Source organism: Sus scrofa, chromosome 3 (genome assembly GCF_000003025.6).
Source record: "Sus scrofa isolate TJ Tabasco breed Duroc chromosome 3, Sscrofa11.1, whole genome shotgun sequence".
NCBI lineage: Eukaryota > Metazoa > Chordata > Mammalia > Artiodactyla > Suidae > Sus > Sus scrofa.
This window is the reverse complement of record NC_010445.4, coordinates 96,306,777-96,317,975: the sequence shown is the minus strand read 5'-3', so window position 1 is coordinate 96,317,975 and position 11,199 is coordinate 96,306,777. Positions and strand designations below refer to the sequence as shown.

The 11,199-nt window shown below is 39.5% G+C and overlaps 1 protein-coding gene across 1 annotated transcript in view; it reads left to right on the top strand.

Moving 5' to 3' along the window:
- Positions 698 to 11,199, top strand: part of PPM1B (protein phosphatase, Mg2+/Mn2+ dependent 1B) — a 79,619-nt gene continuing 69,117 nt past the window's right edge. Inside the window, 1 exon segment of the mRNA XM_003125179.4 lies at positions 698 to 1,148. The gene's annotated coding sequence lies outside the window, so the exon portion shown is untranslated.

Below are 11,199 nucleotides of genomic sequence, written 5' to 3'. Positions count from 1 at the left end.
CACCTATAATTGGACAGCCCGTTGGCTCCTTTATGGCGTTTGCTTTACGCAAGGCTTACAGGTCAAAAATAAAGGGGCACGGTCCTCACTGAACGAGAAGGGTCCGCACAGACTCTATGGGTTTGACCGTTTTCGAAGACCAGCCAATCGCTTTTCGAATACTTCCCCGCCTTTTGCGCGTTCATTTAAAAAAAGCCGGTGTGACGGACTTGGAAATTGGTCCGTGACAGACATGTAGAGAAAGCCAATGACTGAGATTTTGGGCCACCCTTTGGACCAATAAGAAAAGTAAATCGTTAGGGCTCAGGCTTTGAGAGGCGGGGCGCAGGTGGGCGTTATTTGATTGACAACGGTCTCTACTTATGGCTGTTAGGGTGGGTTGGTCCCTGGCGTCTGGGAGGTATAGCAGAGGCGGGGCTGAATAAAGTAAATGGTAAAGAAAGGTTGGGTCCCACTCAGTGGGCGGTGTTTGATGGATAGTTGACCTTGCCAATTGAAGGTGGTCACTGGTGCCCAATGGGAAATTAGGAACCCAGAGGCGGGGCATTGTAGGCGGGGAAAACTAAGTAGCGAGGAACCGGGGCTGTGGAACTGGGAGGGAGGGCGCTGATTGACGGGCCTGCCAGCAAACTGGGTACAGCGAGAGGCCGCGCGGCATCGCAGTGGGTGGGAGCTGGGGGCGTGGTTCGCCCAGGGGCGGGGAAGGAACGGGGAGCGGGGAGGGGGTTGCAGAAGGAGCGGAGCGGCTGCTGCTCAATGGCGGAAAAGCCGCCGGTGCTTTGACCGCCTCGTCCCCCTAGCAGTTGCGGGGGAGTTTCCTGCCGGCGCGGCTGGAGTCTCTGTTTCTCAGGGTTCGGTGGCTGGAAGATGCTCCAGAGAGACGAGGCTGCGGCGGAGGAGGTGGCGGCGGCCGAATCGGCAACGGCACTAGGGTGGAGAGAAGGCGGCAGCGGCGGCGGCGGCGGCGTGCGGGGCCCGACGGTGTAAACAGCCCCGGAGGCGGCGGAGGCGGTGGCCGAGACCCCGAGGGGGAACCGTCGGCTGAGGCAGGGTCGCGCCTCCGTTGGAAGCCTGGGCTCAGTGCAGCAGGGGGACTCTGCGGCGGGCGCGAGCGGACGCCCTAGACCTCCCTCCCTCCCTCGCCCCAGGTAAGGCCGCTGGGCGCCCCGCCGCAGGGGAAACGGCTCCCAGGCACCGCGAAGGCCCTGGACCGTATTCGGGGTACCTTTGAGCCACGACTCGAACCTCTGCCCGCCTAATCCTCGCCTCTTTTCCTTGGCCGCGGAGCCCGGAGGAGCGAACGCCGGGCCTGGCTCCTGGCTAGGCCCCTTCCCCAGCCACCGCCTCCGCGCTGGGCCGAGGTTGGGAGAGGCTTGGGGCAGGGAATTTTAGTTTGCTTCAACGCCTAGGAGTAAACTGCTTGTCCCTGTTCTTTGCGAGCATCTCTTCCACCTGAAAGCGCTGGGGCTACTCCAGGCCTTAACTCGTCCCTTCCTGGTGCATGCCTATTTGAAAACACTACCTTTTCCTCATTAGCTTCTGCCCTCTGTGCTCTACTTCACTTCCTTGTTAAATCTTTCTCGCTCTTCTGTTTATGCGTCTTACTACCTCTTTCCTCCTTAGTGACTTTAAAACGTTTCTCTTTCTCTTAGCCCACTCCGGGCTTCTCTTCCTTGCCTTCCCCAGCTATCCTTTTTGAATGTCATTCTTTTTTACCAGTGAAGCTCTTAAATGAAACTGCTATCGTCAGTATCCCCGATCTACCAGAAGCTCATGAAGAATAGACTCACCAGCTTTAAGTGCCAGATCGATTTTTTTTTTTATAATTTAACCGAGCCTAACATCCTTTTAAAAAATATTATTAAACAGAGAGTGTGAAAATAGCCCTAAAGTTATTTTTAAAATGAAGGGCTCAAGGAGTGTTGGAAATGGTTATTTCATATTTCAAGTCGCATGACCTCTAATGTCAGATTGAGCAGATCTAGAACATTTGCCCATCTTGTTTGGCAAAAGGCTTCTTTCGCGTTTCATAGAGGCTCACATTCATCAGTATCCAAGTTGGCTTAAAAACAATTTGAAAACTTGAGAAAGAAGACATCAGAAGAACAACTAGGAAGCTGTTTTGATGAAGTCAGTGTTAAAGACCTTTTAAAATAGGCTCCACATGTTTAATGTATCAAAATAAAGTTGGCGGGAGTCTTGTAAAAGGATTATTTAGGAATGTGAGTAGTCTTAGTGTTATGTAGCTATTTTGGGAAAAACATTCTTTTTCTGTTAACAAACGTTTACAACTCCTGTGATGTGAGAATTACCGAGGTTTATTATGGGATTAACACAGGAACTCATTTTATTTGTGCTACTGCATGGACGTAGAAGTGGTGAATTGTTGAGGGTAGTCAGTGTAATAAGTCAGTATGTTCTAGGAGATGGAGAAACATGCCATCAATAGTGTTAACAGACATTATTTCATTTACTCTCTCTATTGTGCAATAGCAAAGTTCCTATTGTTGGCCTACTTTTAAATAGAGCATTTCTAAATAATGAGACAAGTTATTTTAATTATTATAGTCTTCTCCAAGTGTGCAGGCTAGAAACAAATGTAGTTGAAGTTATGCTGTTAAAATGGTAATTTTTAAAAAGAATAATTAAGTAGGCTTCTTGAATGAGCAATGGATTCTTTCAATAGAACTTTTATTTAGTATTTAGAACAGATTTTATTAGTCAACAGATTTTCTTTCAGGGATGATCCTGGTTTTTACTGTACTTCTTACTTTCAGTGTCTTTTTTTTTTTTTTTTTTATGGCAGTTGTGTTTTCTCCTCTTCGTTTATTTTTGCTCTTTATAAAGTCTTAATACAGTTTCTGCAGTGATTCTTTATATTGCATTGTCAACATGGGAATAGTATTTTTATTTGATCTTTCCTACCCGTTAGTTAACATTTCCCCAGTTTCTTGTACATTATCCTTTGAATTTGTTCATGTTGTGATTATTCTCTTAAAAGTGACTAGTAGAGTTTTCAACATCTATTTTCTTATGCTGGGTGTCTGATTTCTATGAAGGCTCCAGGAATAGTTGAAAACTTTTTCAGTTTGTCTGATAGATTAGTAAATACTCTTTTCTGTTAGTAATTCACATATAATTACCAAATCCCTTAGGATTACATCATTTGAAGGAATGCTGTAGTGTCTGAACAGCTGTGCTTCTAAGAACACCTGATTCACAAGTTGAGGTCAGAAAAAGTAGCTCTCATTGAATGTTTACTTTCTTAGACATTTTTTAATGGGGTCTTTTAATTGAAAATGTGATGCTGATGGACTATCTCTTGGTATTCTTGGAAGAGTAGAATTTGCCATAGTGGTATTTAGCAATGGTGGAGTTTCATTAAAGACTGGCTGAGCCAATATTGGAAGGATTGCAAACATGCCCTTGTAGAGGGATTGGTAAACATTTCTTTGATTGCACATGCTTCTGGGAGTGAATGTTTTTTTCCCCCACACTCATTGGTGTTAGTTATACATGTTGTCTACATTATATGAACATTTGTGTATTATATACAATTCATTTAAAGTACATTTTGACATTATCTAGTATAGAAAATAGTAAAATAGTATAATTCTGACACTGTAGTAGTCCTTCATAAGATATTAATAAAGTGGGTAAAATTAACTTAGTAAAATATGACATAGTATTTCCTTTTTTTGGTGAAATATGCCTTTCACAGTTGACTGATTTTAAGCAAAAATAGTTGGGAAACAACGGATGGTATCAGAGTTCTGAGTTAAGATGTCTTAAATTTTAAAATTCGAATAGCAAAATTTATTCAGGTAATACTTAGCTTAATAAAATTAAAATCAGTGGTAAGAGAATTTGGGGGAATGTGGATTTTTCAGAGATTTTTTCACATTGTACTTGATTCTTTTAATTTTTTCCTCAAGGAATTAATTTTAGGACTTTAAAACCAAATATTGCTGTGTATATTAGCAACTTTAAAATTTTATTGTAGAATGTATCTTATATGTCCCATCAGCAGAATTATGAACTAGGAGGACTGATTAATGGGGAATATGAGATAAGAGTCCTAGAATTGGGTAAAACTCAGAAGTGTAATCTGGACTGCTTCCCATCTCACTCTCTGTACTCAGACCGAACAGTGAAGGTAAAATAATGTAGAATTGGGGAATGCTGATTTTTATAGTTTTTGCTTGACTGTCATAAAGCTTGTAAACTGACAGCTCTTCATCCCCTCTAGCAGCTGATTTAGCAAGTATAGTTGAAGAAAAGATACATGTGTTTCATAATGTTTTCATCCTTTTTTGGTTGTTGGCAATACTTCTTTATATCCAAAACATTGATTGACAGTAAAATAACTTTCGGTCTTTTAAACTAATTTAAGTATGCTAATATCTCTGATTAGCCATGTTGGAATCTCTTTTCAAATGAAACATTTCTCAGGTGATGTAACCTCCTGGTGTAGATTTGATTTGAGTTACATTTTTCAACATTCTTTCTCTCTGGTTTGTCTCCAAACCGGATCACCACTATTTTGACTAACTTGAGTGATTTGATCAGGTAGTTGAATCTGTGTTATAAAAATTAGTCTTCACTGAATTCGTGTTAATGTTATAAAGCTTTCTACCTACTGTTGTTTGATTTCTTAGACTTTATGAAGATTTTGAGATTTGGCTTTTATTTTTTAGTATCAAGCTAAGAAACAGCTACCATCTGGTAGCTCATCTTTTTTTTTAAGTTTTCAGGGTGTTTTATTTTTCCCCTTAAGCTCAATGTCAGTAACAGACATAAACATTTTTCTGTGAATTATGGGAAGTCATGACAGGATTTCTCTAGGGAATTTTTTTCTTTCTTGTGCTACAACTAACTTGTGACCACATCTACAATATCAGATGTTGATATTTGTATTAACTTATATAAGAACCCAGGGGTTTAGCAATCAATTGTATTTTAACTGGTTCACATATTTAGATATTTAACATGGTGTGTAACATTTAAAGCACAGTTTGCCAATATAAAGCTTTTATGACCTAATAAATAGGTTAATATTAACTTGCTAAAAATGGACTCGAAGTTGTCTTTTGGACTATGTTGGAATATCAAGATTGTATTTACCAGCTTTAAATTAATTTATTTCTTGAAAATTAAAGGTCTTAAAGTTTCAAAACATAACATTAGTTGGAAAACTTGTTTTGCATCCTTTTGAACAAAACAAGATCTACTAGGACATAGTCTGATGTTTACAGGTGGAAGACATCTATTTAATGTGAAGGAACTTGTCTTATTCTTAGAGGTGGGAGCAATTACTGGCTGTGACATAGGGAGGACCAGACTTATCTGCGGTACTGCTGTGCTTTTTGTCTCTCTAGAGTGACCTCCATTTCAAAACAGGCTGTGAAAGAAACACGAAAAATCCTTTCCTTCATGGAAAACTGTTGTAAAAGGTGCTTATGTTTTTAGGTATAACCAAATTTGTAATATAAGAAAAAAGCCAAGTGAGCAGATTTTGTTTGCTAGGTATGTACACACCTGAGAAGTAGGTTTGATAAATTTGTGAAGTTCTGAAGGATTTCAAAGCACTTGTAAAAGCTTGAGAGCAATGGCACTGATTCTCAAGTGTAATTGCATTTTCTTGATGTAGGTGTGTATAAGTGCACTCCTGACATTGAAAAGGGGTGGTTAATAGGTGTTCTAATGAGTAGGAAAATCTAGGAGTGTCCATATTACTCATGGGTGCTTAAGCTGTCTTGGCAAAGAGTCCCTCCCCCCCCCCCCTTTTCTGGTTAAAGCAATCACCTCTAAGTTAACAAACAGGCATTATCGAACACAGGTGGCCCTTTTCTTTTTTTAGTCTCTTAGAAAGTGGAAGTAAACTTACAGCAACTCTGATAGAATATATGAGAGATCAAGTTTAGATGAGAGGCTTCCTATTACTTTTACTTTAAGCTACCAACACACTGAGAAGTTAAAAATTCAGTATAGCTAAATAGTATTTAGTCTGTAGGCTACCCCCCCCCCCCCCCCGTTACCCTTGTGTTGATTGGGTGCCTTCTGATATGAAGGGGTCCATTCTAGACTGGAGGCCCAACAAAGCAGAATCCCTGCCCTCGGATCTTAAGATCTGATAACAAACACTTTTCCGCAGTTTACATTACAACTACGCTCCCTTTGTGGATGGCTTAAATTATGAGTGGGAAATTTGGGGTGTATGGTTGTTTACACTTTGCATAGAAGCTATGATTAGAGCTTGACTATTTTTAATGGGAGAGGAAAGAGTTTTTCTGTAACTGGACAAAAACTGGAATATGAAAAGAGGAAGTAGAAAGGGGAAATACTGTCATACCTAAGATTAAAAAGTGAGCCATCGATAAAAAAGAAATCCCTACATTAAGCATTAGGGAAGGTGGGGAAACACCGTTTACTGTCCAACCTTGAACAGAGGAGTTGTTGAATGGGAGAGAAGATGGGCTAGTGGGAAAAGGGTAAACAAGACTTTGAGCAAGTCTGGTTTAAATAATTTGGGATGTACCTGTAAAATATATGTTGTTATTATGTTTGGAAAAGACCCTATTGTTTCTCTTCTTTTGTGAATATAACTGAAAGGTAAGTGACTGGCCACTCGTGTCTGGACATATTGTCACTGATTTGTGACTGCTGATCTGTCTCTGGTTATTTGACAGTTCTGCTGAAGATAGCTGATGGAGCCAGTCCATCTCTAGTTTATTGTGCTCAAATTGTCTGTATATTGTCACTGCTTCCTTTAATTCCATAAATGTGGCGTTTTCACTTGAAGTTGTGCCTTTGTTTTCCTGCATCATAATTTTCTCCATAAGGTTATCCTGTTGAATTTAGAGATGAACTAGGTGCTTAGGTGCTTAATCTGGTAGCTTTGCTGGTGATGATCCAGTTTAGTAAAGATGTCTCTTGAGTTTACACAAACATCGAATGCTTTTAAGATAAGCAGGAGAGACCTTTGATGTTTGTTTTTATTTTAATGCATAATGGTCCTTTGCTTTCATTCGTGAGTCATCGAGTCAGTGTCTCATGTGATCATGTTTGCTGCAGTGAATTGAGATTGATTTTTTTTATTTTAAAGCAAATCAACTTGTGTTTATTCCAGTGCCCCAATATAAAAATGAACACTAGTTCCATTCATGACCTAAGAGACCTCCTTTGTAGCACTCGAATGAGCCTTCAAATTACTGGTTTCACTTTTAATGTATTTGTGTAACTGTATTTATCACTTTTATCAAAACGCTGATGTGCAAAAGAACTTGAACTTTTGAATATATTAAATTCAGTACTGTAATTCAGACCAGGTTCATTAAGCTATTCAAGTTTTGGACATCTTTGAGTGCCTGTATTTTTAGATTAAACAAAACAAGAGCAACCTTAACTTGATTTCTTAAATTATCTCTTATAACTGGATTTGTTTATATAATTCAGATTCATTAAAGCTTGGGTGGTTATAGGCTCTAAATTTAAGGAAATTGAGTTTAATTTCTATTTAGCTGTTCTGGAGTGTTTTGAATCAAAATGTGAAAGTGAAATGATAACTTTTAGTTTAATACACAATAGTTTTCAGTTGTACTTTCATTTTGTTTTATAAAATCTAACTCTAGTTTGTAAGGGAAGTAGAGGTTTGTGAGGATCGCTGTTGGTTTAGAATGTATTGCTGTTATTCTACATCTTGAGTTTTTTTCTCAGCAATAGATTTATATTTTAGTTGAGGTTATTTGCTGTTGTGCTTTTGATGCATGCTGCTTTTTCTGCCACACAGATACATACGCAATAAATGGTTTATTGATATTATAGAATATGTTAAAATAATATGTGTTTTCCAACTTTATGATCGTCCTATGTCAAATTCATGTAGGTGGGTCATTTGTTTGTTTGTATATATAATATTATATGGCCAAGTTGCAGAGTGAAGTATAAAGTATATTTTGAATATAAAGGAGTAGGGCCCGAAAAACATAATAAAAAAACTTTGGAGTTCTATCGTGGCTCAGTGGTTAACGAACCCAGCTAGCATCCATGAGGATGCAGGTCTGATCCCTGGTCTCGCTCAGCTGCAGTTCTGATTGAACCCCTAACCTGGGAACTTCCATACGCCTCAGGTGTGGCCCTAAAAAATTAAAAAAAAAAAAATAAAGGAGTAGGGATGCATAGTTAATTATAGAACTGGCTTGAATAACCCCAACCCTGCGGTTTGTTTGTTTGTTTTTGGCCATTTCTTGGGCTGCTCCCGAGGCACATGGAGGTTCCCAGGCTAGGGGTTGAATCAGAGCTGTAGCTGCGGGCTTACACCAGAGCCACAGCAACTTGGGATCCGAGCCACCTCTGCAACCTGCACCACAGATTACGGCAACGCCCGATCTTTTAACTCACTGAGCAAGGCCAGGGATCGAACCTGCAACCTCATGGTTCCTAGTTGGATTCGCTAACCACTGAGCCATGACGGGAACTCCAACCCTGCGGTTTTTTAAGAGTACTGAAAATGATCTAACAGGTAAAAACAAGTGTGATGGTTAATTGGCTATCTGATATTTTGGCTAACAAAGTTTGGGGGATGGATGCTAGATAGCAGTAGCTTCAGGATTATATTTGAAAGGTGGTCAGATGTGTGGGCCAAACCATGATGACAGTAAAAGAGTATGTTTTTAGACCTTAACCTCTGTTATTTGAGAGTAGTGCCTTTGATAATGATAAAATTCTTCTTAGTTCCTATAAATGGAAGCTGTTCTATATCCACAGACCTAGGTGAGAATAACTGTTTCACAAATGTGCATGAGGCAGGCATCTTTTCAGAAGATTTAGATACATACTTCCGAATTTTTGTTACACTCTGCTTTCAGGTAATGTTGTGGGATGCTAAGCACTGTTTACTTGCACATGTTTGCACAAGTATATTAAGTGTAAGAAGCCTTTGTACTTGGAGTAGGTTGTTTCTGGGAAAAGTTCCAAAAGGAGGAAGGTGATTGGAAGCATTGACTCTGAAGTTGGAATATTTGGATTTGCATCCCTGTTCCACCACTCTAGGTGGATAACTTAAAGCAAGTACTTAATGTTTCCTAGTCTCAGTTTACTTGTTTGTAAAGTCAGGATATTTCATAAAACCTTTGGATTGGGACATTCTGCATAAAGTCATTACGACAGAGCCCTGGAACGTTATAATCATTAGCATTTGAGTGCTCTCTCCTGTGCTGTAACTGCTGTTGCTGCTACTCCTAAGTGAGATAAAGTAAATCCAGAGGCAGAGGACCCAGTTTGAGGTTCCCACTGAACCTCTTAATGATCTCTGTGACTTTGGCAGTTACTTATTCTTTCTTGGATTTAGTGGCCTTAATCTGTAATGTAGTATTTTTGAGTTAAGGCAGAGGGCTGGACCATATGATGTCTTGAGGTCCTTTTTACTCTTTAAGATTGTCATTTTTCTACTGAAGTGTAAGCTACATAAAGACAACTGGGTTAGTTTTGTATGCAGTTTTATCCATCTGTCTATGTTATAATCTAGAAATATTTGCTGAATGAATTTCCGTTAAAAACAGTATCTTTTGGGGGACGAGAATAGGGAGTAGGAAGAGGGGAGGAAGTTTTATATTCCTTCTCAAGGACTTGATGCTTAAGTTGTTAAAGATGTGAACACAAATTTCTTACTGTTCAATTTTTATTTAATAAATATTGTCTGCTAGTGTAGACACTTTGGGGATGAAGATTATCTGAGTAAACGTGGTATGAGTTATACAAGGTAAAAAGTAAAAATGCTGTAAAGGAATTATAGGTATATTTCGAATATATTTAATTATAGGTAATCTTAGAATCTTTCTAGGATGTATAAAAATCAAATAACAATATAATTAGATTGTCCTTAGCTTGTAATTTGCCTTGGTCTCACTTTTAGAAATGAGATGCTTAAAAGAAAAAAAAGTCGGGTTTTGTCACTTTTAGAAATCAGATGCTTGAAAGAAAAAACAGCTGGGTTGCGAAGGTTAGGAAAGTTTCTTTTAGGTCAGTTTTGATGTGTGACCTTGAGAACTTATGTGGAAATTTAGGATTAATTTAATATATGTGAAGGAGAGTAAGGAATAAAATTTAATAATCTTACTGCATTCTGCATTCTGGCCTTTTTGTTTTGATTTTTTTTTTTTTTTTTTTTTTTTGCTTTTTAGGGCCGCACCTGTGGCATCTGGAAGTTCCCAGGCTAGGGGTCAAATCGAAGCTAGAGCTGCCTGCCTACACCACAGCCACAGCAGCGTGGGATCTGAGCTGGATCCAAGCTGTGTCTCCACCCTACACCACAGCTCGTGGCAATGCTGGATTCTCAACCTACGAGACAGGCCAGGATCAAGCCCGCATCCTCATGGATCCTAGTCGGGTTTGTTAACCGCTGAGCCACAAGGGGAACTCCCTTTGTTATCAAAAATTTTAATCCTATGGAACATTGTAACAGTACACTGAGTTTCCTACATACCACCACCTAAGTTCAACAGTATTTTATATTTTCGCCTTATTTACTTCATAATCTAGCCAAACCATTTAAAAATAAATTACGGACCTCATGCCTCTTCATCTTTAAATACTTAAGTATGAATCTTCAAAAATGACATTTTCCTTTCTACTTACATTATTATCATCATATATAACACAATTATCTAGTTTGCAGAAGTCATGTAATCCCCAGCCCAAACATCTTATGTGGTTTTCCTCCCTCCACGCAAAGGTCCAGTGAAGGATCTTGCATTACCTTGCATTTACTGTTATGTCTCCATTCTCTCTCTCTCTCTTTTTTTTTTTTTTGTCTTTTAGCTATTTCTTGGGCCGCTCCCCACGGCATAGGGAGGTTCCCAGGCTAGGGGTCTAATCGCAGCTGTAGCCTATGCCAGAGCCACAGCAACTCAGAATCCGAGCCGCGTCTGCAACCTACACCACAGCTCACGGCAATGCCTGATCCTTAACCTGCTGAGCAAGGGCAGGGACCGAACCCGCAACCTCATGGTTCCTAGTCGGATTCGTTAACCACTGAGCCATGACGGGAACTCCTCCATTCTCTTTTAAATTTAAACACCATTTTTTAAAAAAATGATTATTTCTGAAGTCAATACCAATTATCTTGTAAAACCTCCTGTATTCAGAATTTGATTGTTTCTTTGAGGTCTTGTTTAAAACTTAATTCTTTGTCTCCTGTAA